Consider the following 12,696-nt stretch of genomic DNA (forward strand, 5'->3'; position numbering starts at 1 on the left):
TATGACCATTTCTACTAGTGAGCAGATATGCAACAAGAACATGTGCATATGAATTAAGATTCAAATCAATACAAATAAATATTTCATGACTTCCATCTCAACAGTGGATGAAATTGCTATCCTAACTACTAGGGATTGAAAGGAGAGAGCTTGCAAAACAAAGAAAATGAGTCTTTGGCTGTAAAAAGTTCTCCGCATTCGAAATAGAATTTAGCTTTCACTTGATATCTACAGACTAATGAAATCTCTACAGAATATTTATACCCACAAAATGCAACTACTTATGTTTCTACATGTATTAAACACGGGGGAGGGGTTAATCATTAGCAATAAAATGTCTGGCTTGATGCATATGCAATCGTGCATTATATATATTTATATATATATACACTATGCATGCAATTCAACTCCCTTCTAATGTGCACATATGCAGAGGAGTTGATTTCAGCAGCAACTCAAATGAGGTAAAGAATTTAATATTGGGAGCTGCTAAAACTGCATTTAACTGTAAGCAGTATAGCATATAATTTCATGATTAGGAATTTTATCACTATTAAGATTACTATAGCAATAGTTTGGGATTTTTTTTTTTTTTTGCAAAACTCATTAAACTAAACTGGTAGCAAAATAATTATATATAGTAATTGTATTTATCAAAACGATAATAGCTGAGTTTCATAACATTTACTCAGAAAAACTCAAATGTGCTGAGAAATAAATATTATCCACTGTATTTTTTATTCTTCAAAATATAACATGAACTATCATTACAGATAATTTATTGAAATAAATGCCACTGCACTGAACAAAACATAAAAGGATTTTTTTTTTTTATATTTGTGATATATGTATTCGTTTAATCATTTTAGATATTAATGTAAATATTCGTAATTTTGAATAATAAATTATATATCTTTTGAAATATATGCATTGAATTATATACAGCTGACCAAACATAAAACAAATAATAGCTAATCAAAGAATGAAAACTGCTAAACCAGGCCCTTGTCTTAATATATAAAGAAGTCGACTTTAACTTGGAAGTTAACTGCAATTCACAGATCTATCATTAATTTCAATCACATACACGCGAAAAAAATTATGTCGCCTACTTATTATTACTACTTCAGTGCATATTTAGCAATTTATTTATAACCTTGGGATTTAACTGACAGTGTTAAAAAAAGCATATCACCTATACAAATGTTAATGTATATCGATTGAAGTGTGAGACCTAAACAGTGGTAGCACATATCTACTGTAACAGCTATCAACTGTTCATATCACCTCATTTTGGAAAGAAAGGGGAAAAAAGCCTACGCTCAGCATGATAATTTAAGAAATATGTCTTAATCGCATGCACATTTGCTTTTTCAGTGACTGTAACTCAAGACTGCTAGCGTTCTACACAGAAAGCACTATGTCACCGGTTTTGCTGGGTTTTGGGGCAAAAGTGAAACAAGGACATTGTCCTTTGCCAGTTATTCTTCCCTCTGGGCAGGAGACCTGTCGGCTACTCATCACCTGTCTGGCGAAACATCCTTTCGCACCAGAACATTTTCCATTTTTGGCCGCAGCTCGGCATGAATGGGCTGGCATTTTGTTTCCAGCAATTCACATCAATTTCACAGCATTCACAACTGAACTGAAGAAGAAAAAAGCTGCAATCCATGCAGTATAAGCCTAAATTAAAAAAAAAAAACTAAAGGAAAATCATACATTTCCACATTCTTGTGGAATAACAGATCACATACACTCATTCAGTTACACTAAAACGTACGTAATCTTGGTGAAATGAAGGAATGTTGAAAGAAAGAGAGCACATGATAAACCGTAAAAGTTGGGCAACAGGAGAGTATAATACTCTGTACAGCCTCTTATTAGTATACTGTACAACCTCTTTTTTCTCTACATGTATTTATTGCTGTGCACTAGGTTAAGGTTAGTCAGTCATTCTTCTTCTTCTTATTATTATTATTACTATTATTATTATTATTATTATTATTAATAATAATTATTATTATTAATAATAATAATGTAATAAATTGAAGTGTCAAGGTTAGCACTCTGTTTTTTTGTTACTGTACACTTATTTTCAGTCTTCTGCTTGCTATTTTTATTCAAATGACTGCAAGAAGCTATTTAGAAATAATACTCCTCTCGTGGCGAGTAGATAATCATTCATTCACTGCGTTTCACTTCAGCCCTGCTGTGTCTGTATCAAACATGCTGACGTGCTGCACTGACAGTGAAATATTGCTCTAGTTTTTACTTTTTTTAATTAATTGTGACAGTGAAACTCAGGCACCTTTTTTTTTCAGCACACAATGAGCCCATTAACTTATATCACAACAAAATTTCAAGAACTACATCACGGAAACGGGGAAAGTGACAGGGAAACACGGAGGATATGAGAGGCCATTAGATTAGACTAAGTCTGTCAGTGTGTAAAGCACACTGACCGGCGTCACTTTTTTAAACAAGTAGCTACAGACGAAGATGAGAAAAGTCCAAACTGCTGTGTGTGTCGTGTTTTTTCATGTTTTGTGTGTGTGTGTGTGTGTGTGTGTGTTGTGTGGGCGAACTGAGGCACAAGAGAGCGCAAAAAGCAAACTTTCCACTTACTAGACTCCGGAGCAGCCACACACACCAGCTCCTTTTCTACTTTGAAAACTGGCCGTTTCACCAAAAGTACCTGACCTGTTGTTCTAAACATATAAATTATAGTACTCCAGCTCCCTTGCGAGAAAATACATCGAACAAAAAAAAAAAATTATTTTTCTTTTAAAGAAAGAAAGAAGTGATGCTTAAGAGAAACTGAAATGCTCTACTCCGCGTCACGAGGACACCCGTTTGAAGAGCAGCAACACCACTCGACTCGGCCGGCGCGCCAACGGCGTGAACTGCGCGCTCGTGACACGCGAATGACAAGCGAATGACACGCGAATGACAAGCAGGAAGTTTTCTCCCACGTCCGAGACGGGGCGCTTGCGCACTACGAGGAGCCCACACACCCCACGGAGCAGCTTTACGACGCTCTACATGGGGGCGTAAAAACACACACCTCCCGGTGCGTTTACACACACACACACACACACGGCGCATTTGCAGCGAGAGACGCGTCTCGAGGAGGCTGCTCCGCTGCTCGTGACAACAAAGCGCGCTGTGCTGCAGGCGCGCGCCGCCCCGTGTTTCCTCGCGCCTTACCTCGGCGTGGTGGTGGTGCGGTGGTGGTGGTGGTGGTGGTGGTGGTGGCGGCGAGGCTGGAGCCCCCCCGGTGTCCGTCCTCGTTCCGACCGCCGCCGCCAAGAGCTCAGTCGCAAATACGCTCTTCAGCCCAGCAACCGCTGCCGTTTCATTCTCTCGCAGAAAAGTACGGGGATGTTCTCGTGGTGCCCCCCCGACCCCCCTCGCTCCCCCGTTATATTACATATCAGGTGCCCCCGCCCCCCCCCGGTCCGCGCGCTCTCAAGTCTTTTACTCCGAGGCGCTGTGAAGCCGTGGGCGAAGTGACGCTGAGGGCTCGGGCTGCGTCGGCGCCTCTTTATCCCTCATCTGTACGGGGTCGCTACTCGGAGCGCGGGCGACTGCTTCATCTGGCGGACCGCGCGGCTACTTCATCCTCGCGGCGCTCCTCCCCTTCAACGACGGCGCCCCGACTTTGCGCGGAGAGCCGCGGAGAGAGCCGCGGAGAGCCCCACAGCGCCCCCGATGCGCCGCAGCGCTGAACTGCACCCCTCGTCGTCAGCCGTCGGGTCGCCCAGCCTGGGAGCCTCCGGGGAAGACGCGCGGGGCGAGTGTACAGTGGAGTGGAGTACGATGGAGTGCAGTGCGGTACAGTGGAGTACAGTACGGTGGAGTTGAGCGCGGTGGAGCGGAGGGAGTCGGTGTCGCTGCTCGGGACACCACCGGCTTGTTCTTCTTGTCAGCGCGCTGTCCTGCTTCTCGAAGCCTCGACACGTTCTACGGCAATTCGCTCCACGAACCGCTGCAAATACAATGAAATCAAAATAAGAAACGTTTTCCCTCTCCTCACTCAGTCATAAAATACGATTATGTCAATAAAAATCACACGTAAAGCACGTAGTTCAGCACAGTGTTAACAGAAAAGTCTCATTTGACCCCAGTGTTTGTGTATAAACTCCGATGAGTAACTTAGTTACTATATATATTTCTAATTTTTCTTGTCTCCCTTATTATTATTATCATTGCTCTTGTTTGACGTTATATATAACCTATAGTCCGTGCTAAAATATATCTAGTTTCCACATTAAATTTGTGGTTCCCTGCTTTCCTTGTACCTCTCTGTCATCATCATCATGTGCATTCTGTACTTTTCTCTATGTGTTACTGTGTTACTATTGTGTGCATAACGGAACAGAAGGGTATTTGTCTCTATTCCAATAAATGCTGGCCTGCTTAGTAAATGCAGAATCACATAAGTATTCCCTGTCATTTGTTCTTTGTCTCCCTTTTACTTTGTTTGTAGCTCTGTTTCACGCCTAGATCTTGTGGATCTGAAGAATGAACTGAAATGGAATAAGTGCAACATCGGTGCTGTTAAACTGTCTTTATATAGATTCACACTGAATTGAATCCAAAAGCTCTGTATGTATCGCGTAATCACACCTGGAGCTCATATGTTCATACTTTAACAAAACCGGGAAAAAAAAAAAATTGTGTCCTGCAATCCAAGTTAAAAAATAATAATCCAAAGTCTGAACATCTTCAAGGTGGAGCACTTAGAACCGGAATAAATGTTGTTTGAAATGTTTATTGATTATGTTTACCATACTAAATGCAGAGTCTTACCGGGAAACAATCTCACCATGGTACAACTTAATAAAGCAGGAAATTGCTGCCTAACAGCTTTGCCCACTTTCTAATTTGACATTAAGTATGGAGAGGGAAGTCCAATCGAGATTGTGACAGCTCATTTGATAGCCTCAAGACCTTCCGCTTAACCCTGGCGCATCCTGGCAAGAAATACACGACACCAAAGGGCTGAGTAAACACGGGCGCCACGCAAACATGACATTTTGAGACCTTTCAGATTTTAAGGTCCTAGCTGACATTTTGCCAAAAACAATTATTGACTCAGAACTGCACATTCTTCTGGTTTTTGCATAGCCATTGCTCTGAACACCTTGAAGCCATAACTAAAGCAATGTACGTCGTTTAATTAAAATGACCTTCAGAGGATGCTGATTAGGTTGCGAAGCTGTCAGTATCGTTCTTGATGATTTAGCATTCGTGAGAACACATAGACACTGAAAGCTGACGGTTTTGAAACGTTTATTCCCTGCCCCATCAGACAGCCTTATCTGGCACCTTCTACCACCCCTGACTACCGTCGATTTCAGAAATGGCTAAAGAAGACTTAGCTGACACCTATTGAAAGGGATGATCCATCAATCAGATGAGTAATAGAGTTAATGGGGGGAAAGGAGTGAGTCCGTTGTCAAGAAGAGAGCCACAGGTCTCCAAACATTAAATGTGACAGAATGGAGCAGTCCTGTACCACCGACCACTTCGCGCCCATAAATGATTGTCGACAAAGAAACGTCATCTGGCCGTAGAGAAACAAGGGGCCTTGAGAGGAAGCTACAGTCAAATTCGTCATTTTCTCACATGTATGTTCGTTCCGGATTTTGCTGAACGGAACAAGAGAAGAAATTTCACTGATCGCCATAATGTGTTATGACAAAAGTGGTCGAAACAACTGCTATGGATGCTTGCATCTTAACCTTTCAGCGTTTTTGCAATGTCCGTTTGACTGCAAAACTTGCAGAAACATGCTGCATATTTATACACAGAAAATTAATACATTTACATGTATTCATTTAGCGGACGCTTTTCTCCAAAGCGATGTACATCTCATAGAAAATACAATGTTTGCATTACATCAGCAGAAAGAAACTTAGATGCAGACATGTAATTCTAATAATAATAATGATAATAATAGGCATAATAAAACACCTTATGGCATTACAGGCAAAGAACAAACATTCCTGTTCTCCATCCCAGAAAATGTATCATTACCTTGTAATTTCTAATGTTGAAAAAGAGAATATTTTGACCGTATGTGCTTCTTGATTACAACTGAAATCACAACGTTCATATTTAGTTGAGGTATTTACCGAATTCATAAATATGATAGGAGCCTTAAGACCAACACAAATTCACTGGAAAACCTCATTAATCCCAAGAGCCTACATACAACTGTGCCACGCTTGCCACCGGCACATGTTCACATCACAAACTTATTTGGACACCTTCCCAGGATCTTCTTCAGTGTGGAACACCTAGTTTACCAGCTATATTTAGGTTATGTGACCATTTGAAGTAGACTCTGGGCTAGACTCTCAAATGCTTCTTGGGAGGGTTGTTGGAAAACAGCCTTAATATTGGATGGGAAACGCAAAACTCACAATGGGTAAATTAACTGTGAATCAAAAATACCACTGCAGTTGGGTGCAAGTAGATGGAGATCAACATGAATAATGTGCTGGTTAGTCACAGCTAATCCAGAGAAGACAGATGATCCTCTGTGGATCCTTCAAAGCTGGACCATGTGGACCTCAGGCTTTTTCCAAGGCTACAAGAATATGATTATTGTTGAGCAATGGCAAAGCTGAAAACTAGAGAGAAAAATCGAGGTAGAGAAACCATTCCCCACAGAAGCCGTGGTAAAAAAAAAAAAAAATTCCACTTTTGAAATTTCCAAAGAACATCACTTCACACTCTGTGACTGTCCTGAAAAAACAAACAAAAAGACATAGTTGTTTCACAAACACATCTGGCAAGGCTAAATCTGATTTCAGAGGGCTGAGGGAATGCTGAAACAGAATAAAGGAGGACAAGGTAATTGCAAAAAAACAGCCCGATAACGGCGAGTCCCTTTGCCAGGTGTGTTTGTCTCGCCGAGGAGTGTGACAAGTGGAGTCCGCTGAGAGCACAGAGAAAAGACGCCATAGGAGGGAAGAGAAACCAACATATATCTGCTGGCTGCAGCTCAACAATACACATCATTTTATACGTGTTCCAAAACATTATTTCACTTTTTTTTCATAGAGTACTTGGATTCATCGTATCGTTAAAAAAACTGCAGGTAGCACAAATGCCTCGCTTATTTTTGTTGCGTGTTCAAAATTTACAGAACGAACCACTAGGATGTGAATAAATGACAGGAAAATAAAAAATCCAAAGAGATCGACCCATACACAATGCATATGAATGCCACGCACCCTTATTGCAATTTAATTTTTTATTTTGACAAGACAAGGTTGAAACTGAGAAAAAAAAAAAATCACATCAGATTTTTCGTTACCTTTAATAAATCTTGTAATGCCACTGAACTACACACACATTTCCAGAACCGCTTGTCCCATACGGGGTCGCGGGGAACCGGAGCCTAACCCGGCAACACAGGGCGTAAGGCCGGAGGGGGAGGGGACACACCCAGGACGGGACGCCAGTCCATCGCAAGACACCCCAAGCGGGACTTGAACCTCGGACCCACCGGAAAGCAGGACTGTGGTCCAACCCACTGCACCACCGCACCCCCTGCCACTGAACTATTAAGGTTAAAAACAAAATGATCAGTACTAGGAAAAATAATTAAAAAGACTAATTAAAAAAAAAAAACTTTCAGGGCCTCGACTGCATTGGTATGCATACATTTTGACAAATACTTTGCAGATTACAGCAGTAAGTCTGTTTGGGTGGGTCTCTGTTTGCTCTCAGAGCAGGTGCCTCATAGCTCCTGGGCTGTCAGATGTCACCTGGGATCAAATGTGGGTCTGTCTGTGCGGAGGCAGCATACACTCTGGACAGGACACCAGTCCACTGCAAGGCATTTCCCCACACATTCACACTAAGAACAATTTGGAGTCACCAGTTCACCTTGAGCAACTGTCCTGGGCCCGTGGGAGGAAACCAGAGCACCCAGATGAAGCCCCTGCGAACACGGGAAAAACGCGCAAACCCGGATTTGATCCCACGCCCCAATGCGCAGACAAGGAGCTGCGAGGCACCGGAGCCGTGCCGCCCACTTGGCATTCACATGTAGCCTTTCCCAGCGTTCCGTGCTCGGCGCGAGCGCGCGCTTACATTCAAAGCACGTTAAAATTATCGGAAATATTTTAAAAGTACATGAAAATGAAATCTTTTAAAAGCAAAGGTCAGGTTGTCTCCCGGCACCCAGTCGCAAGTGCGGCGCTCCACCCAGAGAAGCCAAATCTGTGGCGGAGCGGGAGGCTCTCCACGCTCCCTGAATGCGGATACAGGTCTTTATTTTATTGTTTCGTTTTATCTTTCAAAAGGTGTCAGCAGTGACAACTTCATTTGTCACCGGTCTCCCTGCACCACCACCCCCACCCCCACTCCCACTCCCCAAAGCCCCGGCCCCTCTAGCGGCCCACCGGGTGAAGTTTCTATCGGGGAAAAAAAAAGAGCAGCGAGGCAATTTCCCCCAGCCAGCGCCTGACAAAGAGAGAGCGCGCATACAGTGTGCACGCAGGACTAGGTGACAACGAGGAACAGATGGTGCTTGTTTTGCAGAAATAACTCAGACTAAATCTTCCTGTCTGCCCGGTTGCCTTACCACGGGCGTGCCCTGCTCATTTCTTCACTTTACGACATAAATACAAATTTAAGGAAATGCGGAGAGGACGACGAGCACGACGCTCGCAAAGTAATTACGATATGCAAAGCGGACGTCAGATTACGGACGAGCAAAGAGGGTAAAAGACGTGGTTGTGCGCTCTAATGCCGTTCGCAGCCGTAACGCATGTATGCGTCTCGCTGGACGTCCTGCATTCGCCGCAGGAGTTCGGACCGGAGCCGCGTTGCCGGTTGCTGGTGTCCGGCTGCAAATTCTCCTTTTCTCTTCTGCCTCAAAATCAGTTCACGTAAGGGTTCCGGACCCGGACCTGCCCCCAGCCGAGGGTGTATACGTGACACCACGGCCTCGGCCGCACGAGCGACATCGACGTCCCTCTGCTGCCGCCCCGGCGACGGCAGCCCGCTGCAGTGACACGGTCGCCCAACCGATCGACCGCAACTCCTCGGGCCGCGGCGAAACATATTACAAAATTCCAGGAGCTGCTGCTGTCGGCGAGCAGAGGACCACAAGGAACACGACGTACACCTGGAACACCTAGCTGCTCGAACCACTCTATTAGAGGAGGCAGGGGATTAAAGGGCTGTGCAAATTAAAGTCTGGACTGTTCTCCACAGCCAGTGGTCCCAGGTCATGTGACAGGACAGACATACAGTAAGATGAGCTCAACCGGCATGACTGATGTGTGGCCCCCTGCATCTGCACCCCCTTCCCCGGCCCGCTTTGACATTAACCACGCTATTAAGTTGTCAGCCTCCCACTGTGCCCCCTCGCGGCTGGAGGGCAATCATTGGCTTAACCTGCTGTGCCAGGCCACTGGGGTGAGTTAACTCGAACGGTGTGACGCACCGGCGCATTTTTATTAAGCGCTGACTTCTGGGGGCCGGTTCTCCCTCGGCAGATGCACTCTCACCGCGTCGTAGACATATTGGGCCGGAATGGAATGCGATGCCAGCGCGTTCTGCTCAGATTCATATTAGCGGCACAACCAGCTGGGACTGAGCTATTACTGGAAACCAAATATGCACATGGAATGCACACGGATTATTGTGCTGCAAAAGACCGTGTTTAACATCTGTTAGCTGAGAGGCTAATGGTTATGCAGGACAGATATGTGGCGGATGAACGCTTGCCAGGCTGGCAGGAGTGGGGGAGGGTAGTGCTACGCCGAATGCGGGGAATTTGCGCTGAACACAGTGAATTTTCCCCGCTTTCAGATCTGTTTGGAAGAATACCTTTTACATTTTGGCCAGTGCACGAAAACATTCGGGCATGGCGTTCTAGTTAATTGGAATGTAATGATGCTGATGAGCAATTTTTTATCAACTTTTCCTCTCCGCCGTTGCCAGCTGGCTCACTCTCTTGTTAATTATATGTGTTATATCTGTAAATCTGAATTATTTTCAGTAACCTTCTTTAACATTACAATATCTTAGAGTGCTCTGTGTCACTCTGGTGAGAAGAATGCTCTAAAATGAATTGATTTAAACTGAATAAATTTGAATTGAACTGAATTTTGAACTGAATTGAATAGAACTGAATTGAATAGAACTGAACTGAATTGAATTGAATTGTACACAGAGGCCTTAGGCAAGCTGACATATCTAACCAAATCCTCAAGCAATGGACTTGTTCCACCTCTGTGATTCGTTCTTATGCTAGAATCTCTCAGCAAAAATATTGAGCTGCACAAATGAGCAAAAGTGCAGAATTATAAACTGTCACCATTTCCTGAGTAAACATACTTATCCACTGTATAGTATAATATAATAGTACAATACAATAATTAGTGCAACCAGCAGAACTGTTGTCAGTGAGGATTGACTCTAAACAATTCTGTGTGACTAGCATTAGCTGCAATTAGAAAACATTGTAGTCTGAACTATTTTAAGGTTTGCTATCAGTGAAAGGGCAACAGAAAGGATAACTGGGTATTGACAAAAGGCTATGAAAATGAAAAGATTGTGTAAAGACTCTCTCCAATTTACTTTGTCAGCTTGAGGCACTGATTATACCACTCGCTGACCATATAATTTCTGAACCCTTAACAAAACCAGAAACATACATTGAAATATTCAACAGCAAAAACCTTAGCTATACATATTTACATGTTTTCTTTAAATTCTACACTCTCAAAAACAAGCTAAACGAGACTCTAAACCTTATCCTGAAATACATTCAATAATAGGGGGCGTGGTGGCGCGGTGGGTTGAGCTGTGTGGCAGGTCTGGGGTTCAAGACTTGCTTAGGGTGCCTGGCAATGGACTGGCGTCCCGTCCTGGGTGTGTCCCCTCCCCCTTGGGCGGCCTTGCCCCCTGTGTTGCAGGGTTAGGCTCCGGTTCGCCGTGACCCCACTTGGGACAATCACTTGTAGACATTGGATGGATGGACAAACATTCAATAACAATAAGCTAAACGTAGCAAATAATGGGGAAAAATTGCACTATCTCTCTAAAGTTTTTACCCTTGGAGGAGACAGATATCAATGAAGTGAAAGAGGAGTGTAGGAGGGCCCAATGCCCCTTTGTACTACAGTATTTACAGCTCATGTGTGATATTCCTGACTGTTGGTGATTCTAACAGCAGCAGCCAGAAGAGGTGTACCTACTGTGACTGGGGAGCTCAAACTGGAGATAAAAAAATTTCGAGAAGATGATGAAAATAACATACGGTAATAAGATTGGTCAAAGATTGACATTGAAAGTAGTTTTTGGAGGCTGTTTTTTCCATTTTAGTGTAACTCAGAGTTAAGAAAAATTTAAATAAAATAAAAAGTTTTTTTTTTTTTTTTAAACAAGGTTTTCACAGACCGTAGACCAGCAAATAAATTAAGGGATGTTCTGCATTATTGTTTTTGTCGACTGTGACTTTGCAGTAAATCATGCTACGAGTTACAAACAAATCTAGTTCTGACCAGTAGCAGTTACAAACAGACTGGCGGCGTCAGGCTGCGTTGGGATCCTATGGTGTGGAGCGGGTTTGTTCATTTCGTCTTCGCTCAGTGCCACCTGTGTCCACTAGGTGTCAGCATTGGCCCAAAAAGGCGCGTCGCGTTTCTGGCGCTTTCTCTGGGGTGTTTTTGGGTGCTCAGCATCGGCAGGGAAACGCGCATGCAGGCGTCTGTTCCAGTGTGCCCTGTATAGACCATTGCATACATACAATTAGAACAGACTTCCAGAAAAAAAAAAAAAAAAAAAAAAAAAAAACAACACAGTTTGCAGGCGAGTGAGTTACGTAACTTGGATTTAATTGGAAGGCTCGGTTAAAACTTTGCCCACAAATGAGTGAAAAAAGATATGCTCTGAGATCTCCCTGAGCCACAGGAAAGGAGCCTTTAAATTTCTCTTTCCTCTTGCTGTTCCATGGAGTAACAAGTCCGTTAACAACGTCTGGGGGGGCAGAAAAGTGCAGAAAAACATCGCTGTCTCACGATGTAGCTAAACAGGTGCAATGAATATGGCCAAGTCGTAAACACCTCGGGTCTAACTGTAAGAGCATTCCATTTTTTAAAAGTTGTTTTGACTCAGCTGAATTTATATTAATATGTTTATAACTTGTTTCTAAAATTACGCAATTATATAATCTACTTTTTCGGTTGTGGCGGAGCTTTCGCGTTTGATGTTTAAACGTGCTGTGATTGGTTAAGGGGCAGCGCGAGGCGGCAGGATGAAGAATACGGGTTCTTTTTGGAAAAGGGAGAGTGTTTTCTTCTCGGAGGTTTACGACCGTTTGTTTCCCCAATAAACTTGTTTTAAAAGATTGTCTATCTCAGTCCAGTGGCAGCATACAACAAACCCAGGTCCACCCTGTCGAACTCTGTATTTACATAATGAATAATAGGACGCAACAAACTGCAAAGCAGACGGGTTAAAGCACGAAGGCTCAAACAAAAACGCTTGACTGGGTGTTAGCTTGTCGTCCCTAAAAAGGCGTTACAGCACAAAGTTAAAATTAGCTAAGCAGTTACTAAGTGGTTTGTAAAGGAAATAACTTTGAACACAAACCGTGAACATCCTTTCTGCTTACAGCTCCACCTGTACCTGTCCGCTCGCGTCAAAAAGAAAAAAAAAAAA

At 43.4% G+C, this 12,696-nt stretch overlaps 1 protein-coding gene across 2 annotated transcripts in view; it reads right to left on the reverse strand.

The window, feature by feature from the left end:
* Positions 1–3,736, reverse strand: part of klhl29 (kelch like family member 29) — a 149,149-nt gene extending 145,413 nt beyond the window's left edge. For both annotated transcript variants that reach the window (XR_003798182.1, XM_029258266.1), the window contains exon 1: positions 3,208–3,736. The gene's annotated coding sequence lies outside the window, so the exon portion shown is untranslated. The remainder of the gene's footprint in view (positions 1–3,207) is intronic.
* Between the last annotated feature and the right edge of the window lie 8,960 nt (positions 3,737–12,696).

The sequence above is a fragment of the Scleropages formosus genome, chromosome 1 (genome assembly GCF_900964775.1).
Source record: "Scleropages formosus chromosome 1, fSclFor1.1, whole genome shotgun sequence".
Lineage (NCBI taxonomy): Eukaryota > Metazoa > Chordata > Actinopteri > Osteoglossiformes > Osteoglossidae > Scleropages > Scleropages formosus.